Source organism: Bos grunniens, chromosome 7 (genome assembly GCF_055505025.1).
Source record: "Bos grunniens cultivar Pamir isolate PY7600 chromosome 7, Bosgru_T2T1.0, whole genome shotgun sequence".
Lineage (NCBI taxonomy): Eukaryota > Metazoa > Chordata > Mammalia > Artiodactyla > Bovidae > Bos > Bos grunniens.
In genome coordinates, this window is record NC_141171.1 from 18,344,896 (window position 1) to 18,359,686 (window position 14,791).

The following is a 14,791-nucleotide window of genomic DNA, read 5'->3' on the forward strand; positions in this document are numbered from 1 at the left end:
GAGTTCACTCAGACTCACATCCATCGAGTCAGTGATGCCATCCAGCCATCTCATCCTCTGTCGTCCCCTTCTCCTCTTGCCCCCAATCCCTCCCAGCATCAGAGTCTTTTCCAATGAGTCAACTCTTCGCATGAGGTGGCCAAAGTACTGGAGTTTCAGCTTTAGCATCATTCCTTCCAAAGAAATCCCAAGGCTGATGTCCTTCAGAATGGACTGGTTGGATCTCCTTGCAGTCCAAGGGACTCTCAAGAGTCTTCTCCAACACCACAGTTCAAAAGCATCAATTCTTCTGCGCTCAGCCTTCACAGTCCAACTCTCACATCCACACATGACCACAGGAAAAACCATAGCCTTGACTAGATGGACCTTTGTTGGCAAAGTAATGTCTCTGCTTTTGAATATGCTATCTAGGTTGGTCATAACTTTCCTTCCAAGAAGTAAGTGTCTTTTAATTTCATGGCTGCAGTCACCATCTGCAGTGATTTTGGAGCCCAAAAAATAAAGTCTGACACTGTTTCCACTGTTTCCCCATCTACTTCCCATGAAGTGATGGGACCAGATGCCATGATCTTCGTTTTCTGAATGTTGAGCTTTAAGCCAACTTTTTCACTCTCCTCTTTCACTTTCATCAAGAGGCTTTTTAGTTCCTCTTCACTTTCTGCCATAAGGGTGGTGTCATCTGCATATCTGAGGTTATTGATATTTCTCCCGGCAATCTTGATTCCAGCTTGTGTTTCTTCCAGTCCAGCGTTTCTCATGATGTACTCTGCATATAAGTTAAATAAGCAGGGTGACAATACACAGCCTTGACGTACTCCTTTTCCTATTTGGAACCAGTCTGTTGTTCCATGTCCAGTTCTAACTGTTGCTTCCTGACCTGCATAGAGGTTTCTCAAGAGGCAGATCAGGTGGTCTGGTATTCCCATCTCTTTCAGAATTTTCCACAGTTTATCCCTGTGAGGCAGTCACTGTTGCTTTAAAAAAAAAATCTATGCTGTAATATATATATATATATATATATATATATATATTTACTTATCGGGTCTTATTTGAAGCGCGCAGTACCTTTCATATTTTTTTGGCTGTGCCGGATCTTCGTGACTGTGCATGAGCTTTCTCTAGTTCGAGTGAGCGGGCGCGACTCTCTAGCTGTGGCGTGCAGGCTTCTCTTGTTGCAGAACACTGGCTCCAAGCGTGCGGGCTTCAGGTTGTGGCGCCCCCGATCGGTTACTCCGAGGCATGTGGGATCTTAGTTCATAGACCAGGGATGGAACCTGGGCCCTCTGCGTTGGGAACTCGTCTTAGCCACTGGACTGCCAGAAAAGAGACCCCTCCCCGCCGCCCCCCGCCCCCCCAAATCTCTGATTTAGGTGACAGGATTGAGAGTAGGCAGAAGAGGTCCCTGCTCTGATGGAATTTACTTAGACTAGAGGACTAGGGAGAGGCAACACATGGAAAAGCAGATCAAACAGGGCTGGAAACTGCAGTTTCAGCTGCAGCCCCAAGACACAAGGTTCTGGAATTCTCCAGAGAGGCGCCAGCCTGACAGGCATGTTTTCAGAGGAAATAACTGAGAAAGAGGATCCCAGCTCTACAGGCTGTTCACCAACCCAGAGGGTGCAGAAGGGCAAGAACCGACACTGGAAGAGAACTTTCTATTTATTTTTAATTTCTATTTTATATTGGAGATCCCCTGGAGGAGGAAATGGCAACCCACTCCAGTATTCTTGCCTGAAAAATTCCATAGACAGAGGAACCTAGCGGGCCGCAGCCCATAGGGTCGCATAGAATCAGACACAACGGGGGAACTGAGCACGCACGTACACGTAGGTGATTAACAATTTTGTGACCCTTTCAGGTGTGCAGCAAAGTGATTCAGTGGTACATATACATACATCTATTCTTTTTCAAATTATGCTCCTATTTAAGTTATTACAGGGTGTTGAGCAGAGTTTGCTGTGCTATACAGTAGGTGGCAGAGGATAAGATGGTTAGATAGCATCACCGATTCAATGGACATGGATCTGAGCAAACTCTGGGAGATGGTGGAGGACAGTGAAGCAGTCCATGGGGCTGCAAAGAGTGGGACAAGGCTTAGCAGCTGAACAACAGCCACAACAGTAAGTCCTTGTTGGTAGTGTGTACTTGTCATCTGAAACTCCCAACTGTCCCTCTCCCCCTTCACCCTTGCTAAGCATACGTTCATTCTCTAAATCTCTTTCTGTTTTGTAAATAAATTCATTTTTATCATTATTTTTAGATTCCACATATAAGGGATATCATACGATATTTGACTTGATTCCCTTAGTTTGAGCCTCTCCAGGTCCATTGATGTTCCTGCAAATGGCATTACTTAACTTTTTATTTATTTATTTATTTTTTTAGATTGGATTTGAAATTTTTTTAAATTTTATTTTATTTTTAAACTTTATATAATTGTATTAGTTTTGCCAAATATCAAAGTGAATCCGCCACAGGTATACATGTGTTCCCCATCCTGAACCCTCCTCCCTCCTCCCTCCCCATACCATCCCTCTGGGTCGTCCCAGTGCACCAGCCCCAAGCATCCAGCATTGTGCATCGAACCTGGACTGGCAACTCGTTTCATACATGATATTTTACATGTTTCAATGCCATTCTCCCAAATCTTCCCACCCTCTCCCTCTCCCACAGAGTCCATAAGACTGTTCTATACATCAGTGTCTCTTTTACTGTCTCGTACACGGGTTATTGTTACCATCTTTCTAAATCCCATATATATGCGTTAGTATACTGTATTGGTGTTTTTCTTTCTGGCTTACTTCACTCTATATAATAGGCTCCAGTTTCATCCACCTCATTAGAACTGATTCAAATGTATTCTTTTTAATGGCTGAGTAATACTCCATTGTGTATATGTACCACAGCTTTCTTATCCATTCATCTGCTGATGGACATCTAGGTTGCTTCCATGTCCTGGCTATTATAAACAGTGCTGCGATGAACATTGGGGTACACGTGTCTCTTTCCCTTCTGGTTTCCTCAGTGTGTATGCCCAGCAGTGGGATTGCTGGATCATAAGGCAGTTCTATTTCCAGTTTTTTAAGGAATCTCCATATGTTCTTCATAGTGGCTGTACTAGTTTGCATTCCCACCAACAGTGTAAGAGGGTTCCCTTTTCTCCACACCCTCTCCAGCATTTATTATTTGTAGACTTTTGGATCGCAGCCATTCTGACTGGTGTGAAATGGTACCTCATAGTGGTTTTGATTTGCATTTCTCTGACAATGAGTGATATTGAGCCTCTTTTCATGTGTTTGTTAGCCATCTATATGTCTTCTTTGGAGAAATGTCTATTTAGTTCTTTGGCCCATTTTTTGATTGGGTCATTTATTTTTCTGGAGTTGAGCTGTAGGAGTTGCTTGTATATTTTTGAGATTAGTTGTTTGTCAGTTGCTTCATTTGCTACTATTTTCTCCCATTCTGAAGGCTGTCTTTTCACCTTGCTAATAGTTTCCTTTGATGTGCAGAAGCTTTTCAGGTTAATTGGGTCCCATTTGTTTATTTTTGCTTTTATTTCCAATATTCTGGGAGGTGGGTCATAGAGGATCCTGCTGTGATGTATGTCAGAGAGTGTTTTACTTTCACCATTACTATTCAACGTAGTTTTGGAAGTTTTGGCCACAGCAATCAGAGCAGAAAAAGAAATAAAAGGAATCCAAATTGGAAAAGAAGAAGTAAAACTCTCACTGTTTGCAGATGACATGATCCTCTACATAGAAAACCCTGAAGACTCCACCAGAAAATTACTAGAACTAATCAATGACTATTGTAAAGTTGCAGGATATAAAATCACACAGAAATCCCTTGCATTCATATACACTAATAATGAGAAAACAGAAAGAAAAATTAAGGAAACAATTCCATTCACCATTGCAACGGAAAGAATAAAATACTTAGGAATATATCTACCTAAAGAAACTAAAGACCTATACATAGAAAACTATAAAACACTAGTGAAAGAAATCAAAGAGGACACTAATAGATGGAGAAGTATACCATGTTCATGGATTGGAAGAATCAATATAGTGAAAATGAGTATACTACCCAAAGCAATTTATAGATTCAATGCAATCCCTATCAAGCTACCAACAGTATTCTTCACAGAGCTAGAACAAATAATTTCACAATTTGTATGGAAATACAAAAAACCTCGAATAGCCAAAGCGATCTTGAGAAAGAAGAATGGCACTGGAGGAATCAACCTGCCTGACTTCAGGCTCTACTACAAAGCCACAGTTATCAAGACAGTATGGTACTGGCACAAAGACAGAAATATAGATCAATGGAACAAAATAGAAAGCCCAGAGATAAATCCACGCACATATGGACACCTTATCTTTGACAAGGGAGGCAAGAATATACAATGGATTAAAGACAATCTCTTTAACAAGTGGTGCTGGGAAATCTGGTCAACCACTTGTAAAAGAATGAAACTAGAACACTTTCTAACACCATACACAAAAATAAACTCAAAATGGATTAAAGATCTAAACGTAAGACCAGAAACTATAAAACTCCTAGAGGAGAACACAGGCAAAACACTCTCTGATTACTTAACTTTTTAAAAGGATGTCTTGGGCAGAAAATATCTGGGTGCTGAGGGCTGGGTGCACAGAGGGGTCTGGTTGCCCCTCCCTCTGGTATGGAGAGGGGGGTCAGTGGGCGTGCTTGAAGGGCGTGCCTTGGCTCCAGGGAGAACCCCTGGGAGCAGGGAGTGGGTGATGCTGCTCTTCCAGGGAGGCGTGCTGGACTGGTGTCCACTTCCTGATGGAAGCTGCAGGGCAAGAGGTGGGCTGGTTGTTTTGGCAGCTGAGCCAAGGCAACTTGCTGCTAAATCAGGATGGGCTCACAAACAGCAGGTTTGTTTGGGAAGAGGTGTGTGTTTCTCAGGAACTAGATGGGCTCAGAGAGCTGGCAGGGGGCACTTTAGATCTTGTCCCGAAGCCTCTCCTGGCTTCCCTCCACAGAAGTTCAGCAGGCCTTGGGACCTGAATTCCTAGGGACCAGGGAAAGAGGAAGGGGAGGTCAGTGTAGCGAGTTTGGTGGGGTAAAGGGAAAGATAGGTGGCAGCCCGCCCACCAAGATGGGGCAGGGTCGGTAGCTTGTATCCAGGGGAACTTGACGAGGTCTCTTGTACCTGATTTATTGCTGTGCTGTTGCCATCTTGAAGTTCGTAGTAACTTTCGAACAAGCAGCCTTCTACAGGCTGACAGGGACAGGTGGAGCTCAATTATTTTATCTCCAGAGACTTTAGACTTCTTCTAGGAGCCAATAAGCCAACCAGCACCATTTGTTGGAAAGACCTATTCTTTCCCTGTTAATAATCTTGGCATGCTTGTCAAAAGATCAGTTGACCATAAGCATGCAGTTTTATTCCTGGACTCTCAGTACAGTTCCACTTATCTACATGTTTAGCTTTATGCCAATACCACAACTGTAGCTTTGTAGTAAGTTTTTAAAATTTGGAAGTGTAAGTCTTCCGACTTTGTTCTTCTTTTTCAAGACCGTTTGGGTTATTCTGGGTTCCTTGCATTGCTTTATGAAGTTTAGAATGAGCTTCTAAATTTCTACAACAACAAAACCCAGCTAGATTTTGAGAGAGATTACATTCAGTGTGTAGGTCAGTTTGGAGAATATTACCATCTTAACAACATGTAATCTTCTGATCCATGAACATGGGATATCCTTTGATTTATTTGGTTCTTCTTTAATTTCTTTCAATGCTGTTGTGTTTTTTAGATTTTGGCTTTTGTTTTGTTTTTAGTTGTCATTGTACAAGTCTTGGCTTCTTTAGTTAAATTCATTCCTAAGTCTTTTGTTCTTTTTGGTGTTATTATAAATCAAATTCTTATGCAGGAGATGCAAGTTCAATCCCTGAGTCAGAAAGATCCCCTGGAGGAGGACACAGCAACCCACTCCTGTATTCTTGCTGGGAAATCCTACGGACAGAGGGGCCTGGCAAGCTACAGTCTATTGGGTCACCAAGAGTCGGACAAACTGAAGCGACTGAGCATGCACACACAATGGGTTCCTGGAGATTTCTACATAGAAGATTGTGTCATCTGCAAAAAGGGATAGTTTTCTTGCTTTGTTTCCAATCTGGGTACCTTTTATATATTTTTTTACTGCCTAGTTACCCTGGCTATCTCATCCAGCACAATGTTGAATAGAAATGTTGAGAGCAGATATCCTTGTCTTGTTCCTGATGTTATGGGGAAAGCATTTGACTTTTCAACACTAAGTATTATTACCTGTGGCATTTTTTGTATGTCTTTTATCAGCTTAAGGGTCTCCTTTATTCCTAGTTTGTCATGAAAAAGTGTTGGATTTTGTGAAATGCTTTTTATGAAGCCGTTGGGATGGTCATATCATTTTTGTCCTACTAAAATCTACTAAAATGAGTGGGTTTTAAAAAAATATTAGTCCAACCAAGCTTGCATTCTTGGGACAGTTTCCACTTGATCATGGTGTATAAATCTTTTAAGATGTTTCCAGATTTGGTTTGCCAGTTAGTTTGTTGGGGATTTTTGAATCTGTGTTCATAAGAAATCTTGGTCGTGAGTTTTCTTTTCTTGTGGTGTCTTTGTCTGGTTTTGGTATCAGGATAATACTGGTCTCAGAGAATGTTAGAATGGCCTCATGGAGTTTTCTCTCCTCTCATAGTTTTAAGAAAAGTCTGTGAAGGCTAAATCTTTAAATCTTTAGACATTTCGTAGAACTCATCAGTGGAGCCATTGGGCCTGGGTTTTTCTTTGTTTTTGTTTTTTTATTACTAATTCAATTTCTTTACTTGTTAAAGATTCATTCAGTTTTCTATTTCTTCTTGAATCAGTTTAGGTAATTTGCATTTTTCTAAGAATTTCCCCCATTTCATCCAGGGTATCTAATTTGTTGACATGCAATTGTTTATAGTATTATTTTTTCATTTTTTATTTCTGTAATGCTGCTTGTAATATCCCCTTTTTCATTCCTGATTTTAGTAATTTGAATCTTCTTTTTATTTTGATCAGTCTAGTTAAAGTTTCATCAACCTAGTTGATCTTTTCCAAGAAGCTACTTATGGTTTTAATAATTCTGTCTTGATTTTCTATGCTCAACTTCATTTACTCCCACTCTAATCTTTATTATTTCATTCCTTTGGCTAGCTTTAGTTTCAATTTACTCTTATTTTCCAGTTTCTTAGGGTGGATAGCTAGATAATTGACTGAGGTCCTTCTCTCTCTTTTTTTTTTCCCTTTAGCATAGATGATTGCTGCTGCTGCTGCTAAGTCGATTCAGTCGTGTCTGACTCTGTGCGACCCCATAGATGGCAGCCCACCAGGCTCCCCCATCCCTGGGATTCTCCAGGCAAGAATACTGGAGTGGGTTGCCATTGCCTTCTCCAATGCATGAAAGTGAAAAGTGAAAGTGAAGTTGCTCCATCGTGTCCGATCCTCAGCGACCCCATGGACTGCAGCCTTCCAGGCTCCTCCATCCATGGGATTTTCCAGGCAAGAGTACAGCTATTAATTTTCCTCTACTTTAACTGGATCTCATAAATTTTTGTATGTTGTGTTTCATTTTCAGTCATCTCAAAGTATTTTCTAAGTTCCCTTATGATTTCTTCTTTGAGATAGTGGAGTTTTACACCTATTAAGTGGAGGGAAGAAATACATAAACAGTGCTGTAAATATGGCATCATGCTGGGACAAGTTCGCATTCTCAAGACAAGAGTTATAGCAGAATGAATTGTACAATGTGTCTCCAGAGCAATGCTGTCCCACTCTAAAACCTTCCCCCTCACCTCCTCACATCCATCAGAATGTTCTCCAAAATGTGCACTGAATCCACCGACCCACCTCCACCTCTGCTACCAGGCCCCTAATCCAAGCCACCATGCTTTTAAGTCCAGGGGAACAGTAACAGACTCCCAGGTTCTGTGTCTGTCTTGTCTCCTACAGCCTATTCCCCATGCCATGAGGTTTTAAAATCACAAACCACCAACTGGAGTAGAGTTAAGTGCCCTGCATACAAACGCGGTCCATTCCAAGAGTGCATTCGTAAGTCCAGTTGGTTCCTACATCCAACAGAGTTAGCCTAGGTACCCAGATAACACAATTGGCTATATAGTACAGTACTGTCATAGATTTATAACACGTTTCCCACAAGTGCATAAAAACAAACACAAAAAGTAAAGAAAATATTTTAAATCTTACGGTATAGTACCTTGAAAAGTACAGTCGTACAGTTCAACAGGCATCGAGTGAACAGGCAAGAAGAGTTACTGGAGGAGGTGAGAGATGGGAGAGCTGAAGGATCATCAGCAATAGGAGATGGAGGGTAAGCTGCAATTTCACGCTTGCCTGATGTTGATGACACAGGTTTTGGTTCCTTGTTGGAACCAGATGCACATTTGCGTCTCTGAAAGTTCACAATTTGAATGTTTGTATGTAGAGAACGTACTGTACATCTGCTCCACCCTACTTAAAACCCTCTGACGGCTTCCAAGTCTGACGAGGGCCATTTTCCATATTCAAAGGTCCATATAGTCTAAGTTATGATTTTTCAGTCATGTACTGATGTGAGAGTTGAACCATAAGGAAGGCTGAGCACTGAAGAATTGATGTTTTCAAATTGTGGTGCTGGAGAAGACTCTTGAGAGTCCCTTGGACAAAGGAGATCAAACCAGGCAATCATAAAGGAAATCAACCCTAAATATTCAGTGGAAGGACTGATGCTGAAGCTGAAGCTCCAGTACTTTGGCTACTTGATGCAAAGAGCCGACTCATTGGAAAAGATCCTGATGCTGGGAAAGATGAAGGCAGGAGAATAAGGGACTGGCAGAGGATGAGGTGGTTGGATGGCATCACTGACTCAATGGACATGAGTTTGAGCAAACTCTGGGAGATAGTGAAGCACAGGGAAGCCTGGTGTGCCGCAGTCCATGGGATGGCAAAGAGTAGGACATGACTTAGCAACTGAAGAACAACAAAATGAAACCTTAGGTGAAATGACCCCCTCCATCCCCTGACTCACCACTCCCCACCCACTCACACCCTCCCCATTCACCCTGCTCCAGCCACACCCAGGAACCTGCTTTTTGTTTCTTCCAGCCAAGTTTCCATCCCAGGGATTTTGAATTCCTGAAATGTTCCTTTACTCTTCCTCATTATTCTGACCTGGGCCCAAATGTCACCCCCTCAGAGAGGCTGAGAGTGGCCAACTCTTCCCGCTTTGTCTGGGAATTCCCCAAATTTAGCACTGAAAGCCCCATGTCGTGGGAAACCCCATAATCAAACTATCCTGGTTTGGCCACACTTGAGAGGCCATCCCTGGCTGTTCCATCCAAAACAAGCCCCACCTACTCACCCCACAAGCTACTACTCTATTGCTTTTTCTGTAAGTGTGGGACTTGTGTCCTTAGAACCTGGAGCCATCCCTGGCAAATAGTAAGCACTTGAGAAATATTTTTGATTAATCATTGAAGGACAGAAATTGATTCTTACAGTCTTAGGTTTAAAATTCCATCACATGGGCTTCCCTGGTGGTCCAGTGGTTAAGAATCTGCTTTGCAATGAAATGGACACCAGTTTGATCTCTGGTCCAGGACAATCCCCCCTGCCTTGGAACAACTAAGCCTGTGCACCACAACTACCGAGCCTGTGCTCTAGAGCCCATGAGCCACAACTACTGAGCTCACATGCTGCAGCTGCTGAAGCCTGTGGACCTAGAGCCCATGCTTCCCAACAAGAGAAGCCACCACAATGAGAAGCCTCTGCACTGCAACTAGAAAGCCTGCATGCAGCAATGAAGATGCAGCAGTCAAAAAAAAAAATTCCATCATATGAAACACTGCAAGAAGCAACCCATTAGAACATGGCGAAATCATCTTATCAAGTCCCCCTCAGCATTTTCATTAAAACAAAGTATAAAAAAATCAGCATTACCTAAAGCATCATGTCATGAAAATGTTGTTTTCATGATATATGTGTTGGTGTGGACTGGGCCTCTGAGTAAAATATATTTCCTGCTATGCTTTGTGGTCAAAAATGTTTGAAAACTACCCATCTAGTGGTCAAGAGTGGGATTGGGCATCAGACTGCTGGTGTTAGAAGCCCTTACAAGCTGCTTCATGCAAATTTATTCATTTTTTCCCCTGGCCTCTGTTCTCTGATCTGTAAAATGAAGATAGTGCAGTCTCTCTCAGGATGAGATTCTGAGTTTTAACTGATGATTGTTTTGTTGATAAGTCATTAAGTCATGTCTGACTCTTTTCGACCCCATGGACTGCTGCACCCTAGGCCTCCCTGTCTTTCCCTGTCTCCCAGAGTTTGTTCAAATTCATGTCCATTGAGTCGGTGATGCCATCCAACCATCTCCTCCTCTGCCACCCTCTTCTTTTGCCTTCAATCTTTTCTAGCATTAGGGTCTTTTCCAATGAGTTGGCTCTTCACATCAGATGGCCAAAGTAGTGGAGCTTCAGCTTCAGCATCAGTCCTTCCAATGAATATTCAGGGTTGATTTCCTTTAAGGTTCACTGGTTTGATCCCCTTGCTGTCCAAGGGACTCTCAAGATTCTTCTCCAGTACCACAACTCGAAAGCATCAATTTTTCTTTGTGGTCACACTGTCACATCCATACATGACTAGTGGAAAAACCATAGCTTTGACTGTACAGACCTTTGTTGGCAAAATGATGTCTCTGATTTTTAATACACTGTCTTAACTGAGTTAGTGTATGAAAAATGCTTACTTTCTGGCATATAAGGACAGTTTAGTCAGTGTTGACTAATATGATTACTTGACAAATGGATGAATGAAATCTAACCTTCCCTTAAATTTCCCTGCCTGCCTTTTTTCAGAACAAGCTTTTTCTCCTAGAATTCCAGCCCCTTCTCCCAAATGAGTATTTATGTTTACTTTTTTTAGTGTCAATCACCCCCCGCCCCCCAAAAAACCCAAACTCTACCAGGGTGTCTTGTTTGTCCCATTCAAAAGTTGAACCTCCTGGGACTTCCCTAGCAGTCCAGTGGTTAAGTTTTCGCACTCCCAAGGAGGGTGGGGGGCATGGGTTCAACCTATGGTCGCTGATCTAATATCTCTTATGCCAAGCAGAGATGCCAAAAAAAAAAAAAATTGAACCTACTACCTGGGGGTAGGGAGGAGGGGGAAAGGTTGGCAAACATTTTCTGTGAAGTATCAAATAGTAAATATTTTAGACTTTGCTTGTGTCATCCCATCTTTGTACAAATATTCAAGTGTCTGGTACCCAACTCTGTGGGACAACCTTCTGTGTCCTGAAGACAGGTTTCACGGAAGACAATTTTTTCCTTGGACTGGGAGGGGGGGGATGGTTGCCAGATGATTCAAGCGCACTACATTCATGGTGCACTTTATTTCTATTATTATTAAGCCAGCCTCCATCTCAGATCATCAGGGGGTTAGATCCCTGAGGTTGGGGACCCCTCGCTTAAGCAAATAGGGAAGCTGTGTTCTGATAAAATTTTATAGGCACGGGGCTGGTGGAATTTGCCCCACAGGTCTTAGTCTGTTAACCCTTAAAGGAGTTGAAAATACTGGATTCAGTAAAATAAAAGACTTTCATATAGTTTCCACGTGCTACCAAAGATCCTTTTAATTTTTTTTACCACTTAAAATGTATATTAAAATTCCCAGCTCGTGGGCCATGAATATAAGTCATTTGGCTTGCGGATCGGATTCTGCTGCGGGTCCAGACTGTACCAGGACACCGGCAATAAGGCGTCTGGGTCCCCAAAACTCGGCCTTCCGGGAGCTGCGCCACCAGCACCGAGCCCGCGCGCGCCTCCGGCCTTCCAACCCTCCTTCGCAGCGCGCGCCTCCCGCCAAGCCCCGCCCCTCTTCGCGGCGGTTGGTCGAGCCGCGCCCTCTTCACGCCCGCTGACAAGCACTGCACACAGCCAATGGGGAGCCGCAAGGTCTTGCGCCCCGCCCCCATCGCGCCCGTGGGAGGTGGCCGTGGGCGGGCCGTTGAGGGGGTGGGGCGCGGAGCCTGGTAACCGTTGCCGATAACAACGCCCCGCCCTGTCGCGGCAGGAGGGCAGGCGGCGCGAGGCAGGCAGGCAGGCGGGCGGGCGCTGGGAGCCGGAGGAGGAGCGGCCGCCGCCGCCACCGCCGCCGCCATAGAGACTGTAGCCGTGGAGACTGTTACTTACCAACGGGGACCAACACGCAGCAGCCGCCACCGCCGCCGCGGGAGCCGTTGCCCGAACTCCCGGCCCGAACTCCAGGTGACCGATGCGACCGCCCCGGGCTCTGCCCGGCCAGAGAGTGCGGGGGGCGGCGGGGATCCCGATCGGGGGTCGAGGGCGGGCTGCGCAGTCCCTGCCGTTCACCCCAAACGTCCGAGATGGCGCGCCCGCGGGACCTCCCTCCTCACCCCGAGTCCCGAAGTCGCAGCTGAGTTTGGGGTGCCCGGGGGGGTCCCCCTTTTCCTTTTAACCAAAGTCAGGGAGAGGTGGAGACCCATCGCCTCACTTTTTTCAAAACTTTCTGAATTGGGGGCTCCCGGGGAGCCGTCTTTCACTGTCACCCTCAAACTCCCCGAGTTGGGGGCGCCCCGAGAACCCCTTTCAAACTTTTACCTTCAAACCCCCTGAATATGGGACTCGTGGGGAACTCCTTTTCACTCTGACTCCCCAAATCTTTAAGCTGGGGACGCCCGAGGACCCCTGTCTCACTCTCTCAAACCCCGAATTGGGGGGCGCCTCGGCAACGCCTGTCGAACTCTGACATTTAAACTCCTTGAATTGAAGGCGCCTGGAGGCTCTTCCTGTTAATTCCCCAAATCTCTGAAATTGGGGCGTCCGGAGTCACTTCTCTCACTCCTAAACTCAAATCGCTGAATTGAGAGGGTCTAAAGCATTCGTTCTCACCTCGTTTTGACCTCGCCCCCAAGTTCTGAATTTGCGGGTTTTCTGTAGCCCCCTTCTCACTTTTAAAACCCGAAGTCGGTGCGCTGGTCTAGAGGAAGAACCGCTCCCCTCCTCGCTTTTTGACCACAAACTCCCAAGAATCGGGCTTCCCGGAGACCCGTTTCTCACCTTTTCACCAAAAAGTTTCTCGGGTTTTGGGCTTCTCGGACACTTCTCGGCTCGCTCTCCTGGTAACTCCGCATTCCACAGTTTGGGGGATCCTGGATCTGCCGGTCCCTCCGCGCCCCTCAGGAAGCCCCTGTGCACACCCGCAGCTCCCATGTTAGGACTGATCGCGAAGCAAGAAAAGTTTCACCGAAAGGATTTTTTTTTTTTTTTAATAATTATTTTGTAAAAGGTTTGTGGCCCAAACTGCTCGGTGGCATTTTCTCCTGAGGTTGTTCGAATGCTTGGGTGTGTGTGTGTCTGTGATAATCCATCCCCCACCCCGACCCCCCCCCCCCAGTCTCTCCCCCAATCCCGACCTCCCAACCCCCGCCCCCAAATGCTCTTTGATTCCTTTTTTCCTCCCCTCCGGGACATGCCAGCGGCGCTCTCTCCAGCTTCGTCCCCGTTGGTTTTTCTCGCTGCGGTGCTCGGAAAAGTTGGGTTTCCGATCCTAGTGGCTATTTACAGGGCCCCCGGGGCCCAACAGCCCCTGCCATTCTGGCGGCGGCGGCGGCGGGGGTGGTTCATCGTCCTAATTTTAACCTCCTGGTTGCCCCGCAGGAATGAGGGAGAAGGGCAGGGTGCCGCACGCAAGTCCAGGGCTGCCTTTCCGCAGAGTGCTCATTCCTCGGCTTCTGGGTGTTTTAATTATGCGCCGCCCCCCCCCCCCGCCTCCCCGCCCCCCCCCCCCCCCCCCCGCTGCAGTCCGCACTATACAGTTATTTTCTTGCTCTCTGCCTCTGTGCATTTAACTGTCAGTGCAGGCTGTCATGAGTTTTCCCCCTCCCAATCAGCTTTATCTCTGCTGATCCAAAATATCAAACCTTATGCAAGGCTCTTCATGTTAGCCAAGACTTACCAACAAAATAGTAATAATAGTAATAACAACAACAGAAAACATTAACAATAACAATTTTATTTGTTGCCTGCAGGTATTTGCAACACATTTTTATCTTGTTGCTTCATAATCTGAAACATTTATTTGTTTGCTTATATGAAGACCCTTACCCTCTGTGCTGGGGAGTACCAGGGGCAGGTTAGCTGTTCTCTCTCCCACTCCAGTTTAAAAACGTGGACTGTCTCTAAAATAATCTTAGAAATGGCTACTCATCTACTCTGGCCAGAGAAAAAATGCGTAGGGGACCCCCGCCCAAAGGAATTTGATTTCCTTAAATACTGCTGCTAATTTTGCCAACAGGCTAGGTAGAGTATGGGAGGGGACTGGGTAGTCTTTTTTTTAAAAAAAAGATTTTTTATAATATATGATGAAAAAGATAACTGGTTCCCAGATCCTGTGATATTGCAACTGATTTGGGTCAGGAAATGAGTTCAGAAACACTTTGCCCCTGTGATCCAAGCCATATGACTTATTTAACCCTGAAGGTGTGTTCCTCTCATCTCAGATGAACCCCTGAGATGCTGAGAAGGGGAGTCCAGGAGGAGAGGGACAGAGTTACTGGTGACACCCAGTAAGAGAACAATTCCTTTGAAATTCAGCTGATATGTGCTTTCTGGGTGCTGGGTACATATCACCTTAATATTTTTCTTTTAACCATGTTGATCACTGAAGCACTGCCAGGATGGAGCTAGTTACCAGAAATACACACGCCAGGAACTTATCTGGCTCTTATTCTTTAGATCTAATTTGTA

The 14,791-nt window shown here is 44.9% G+C and overlaps 1 protein-coding gene and 1 long non-coding RNA gene across 9 annotated transcripts in view; one reads left to right on the plus strand and one right to left on the minus strand.

The window, feature by feature from the left end:
* Window positions 1-7,607: 7,607 nt before the first annotated feature.
* On the minus strand, window positions 7,608-13,233 carry LOC147368736 (uncharacterized). Its single transcript, XR_015166785.1, has 3 exons — window positions 13,103-13,233; window positions 8,248-8,442; window positions 7,608-7,671 (listed from the first exon to the last, which is right to left on the minus strand). It is a non-coding gene; the product is annotated as an uncharacterized LOC147368736 (long non-coding RNA).
* RFX2 (regulatory factor X2) overlaps window positions 12,094-14,791 on the plus strand; it is a 92,784-nt gene continuing 90,086 nt past the window's right edge. For all 8 annotated transcript variants that reach the window (XM_086409834.1, XM_086409837.1, XM_086409836.1 and 5 more), the window contains exon 1: window positions 12,094-12,289. The gene's annotated coding sequence lies outside the window, so the exon portion shown is untranslated. The remainder of the gene's footprint in view (window positions 12,290-14,791) is intronic.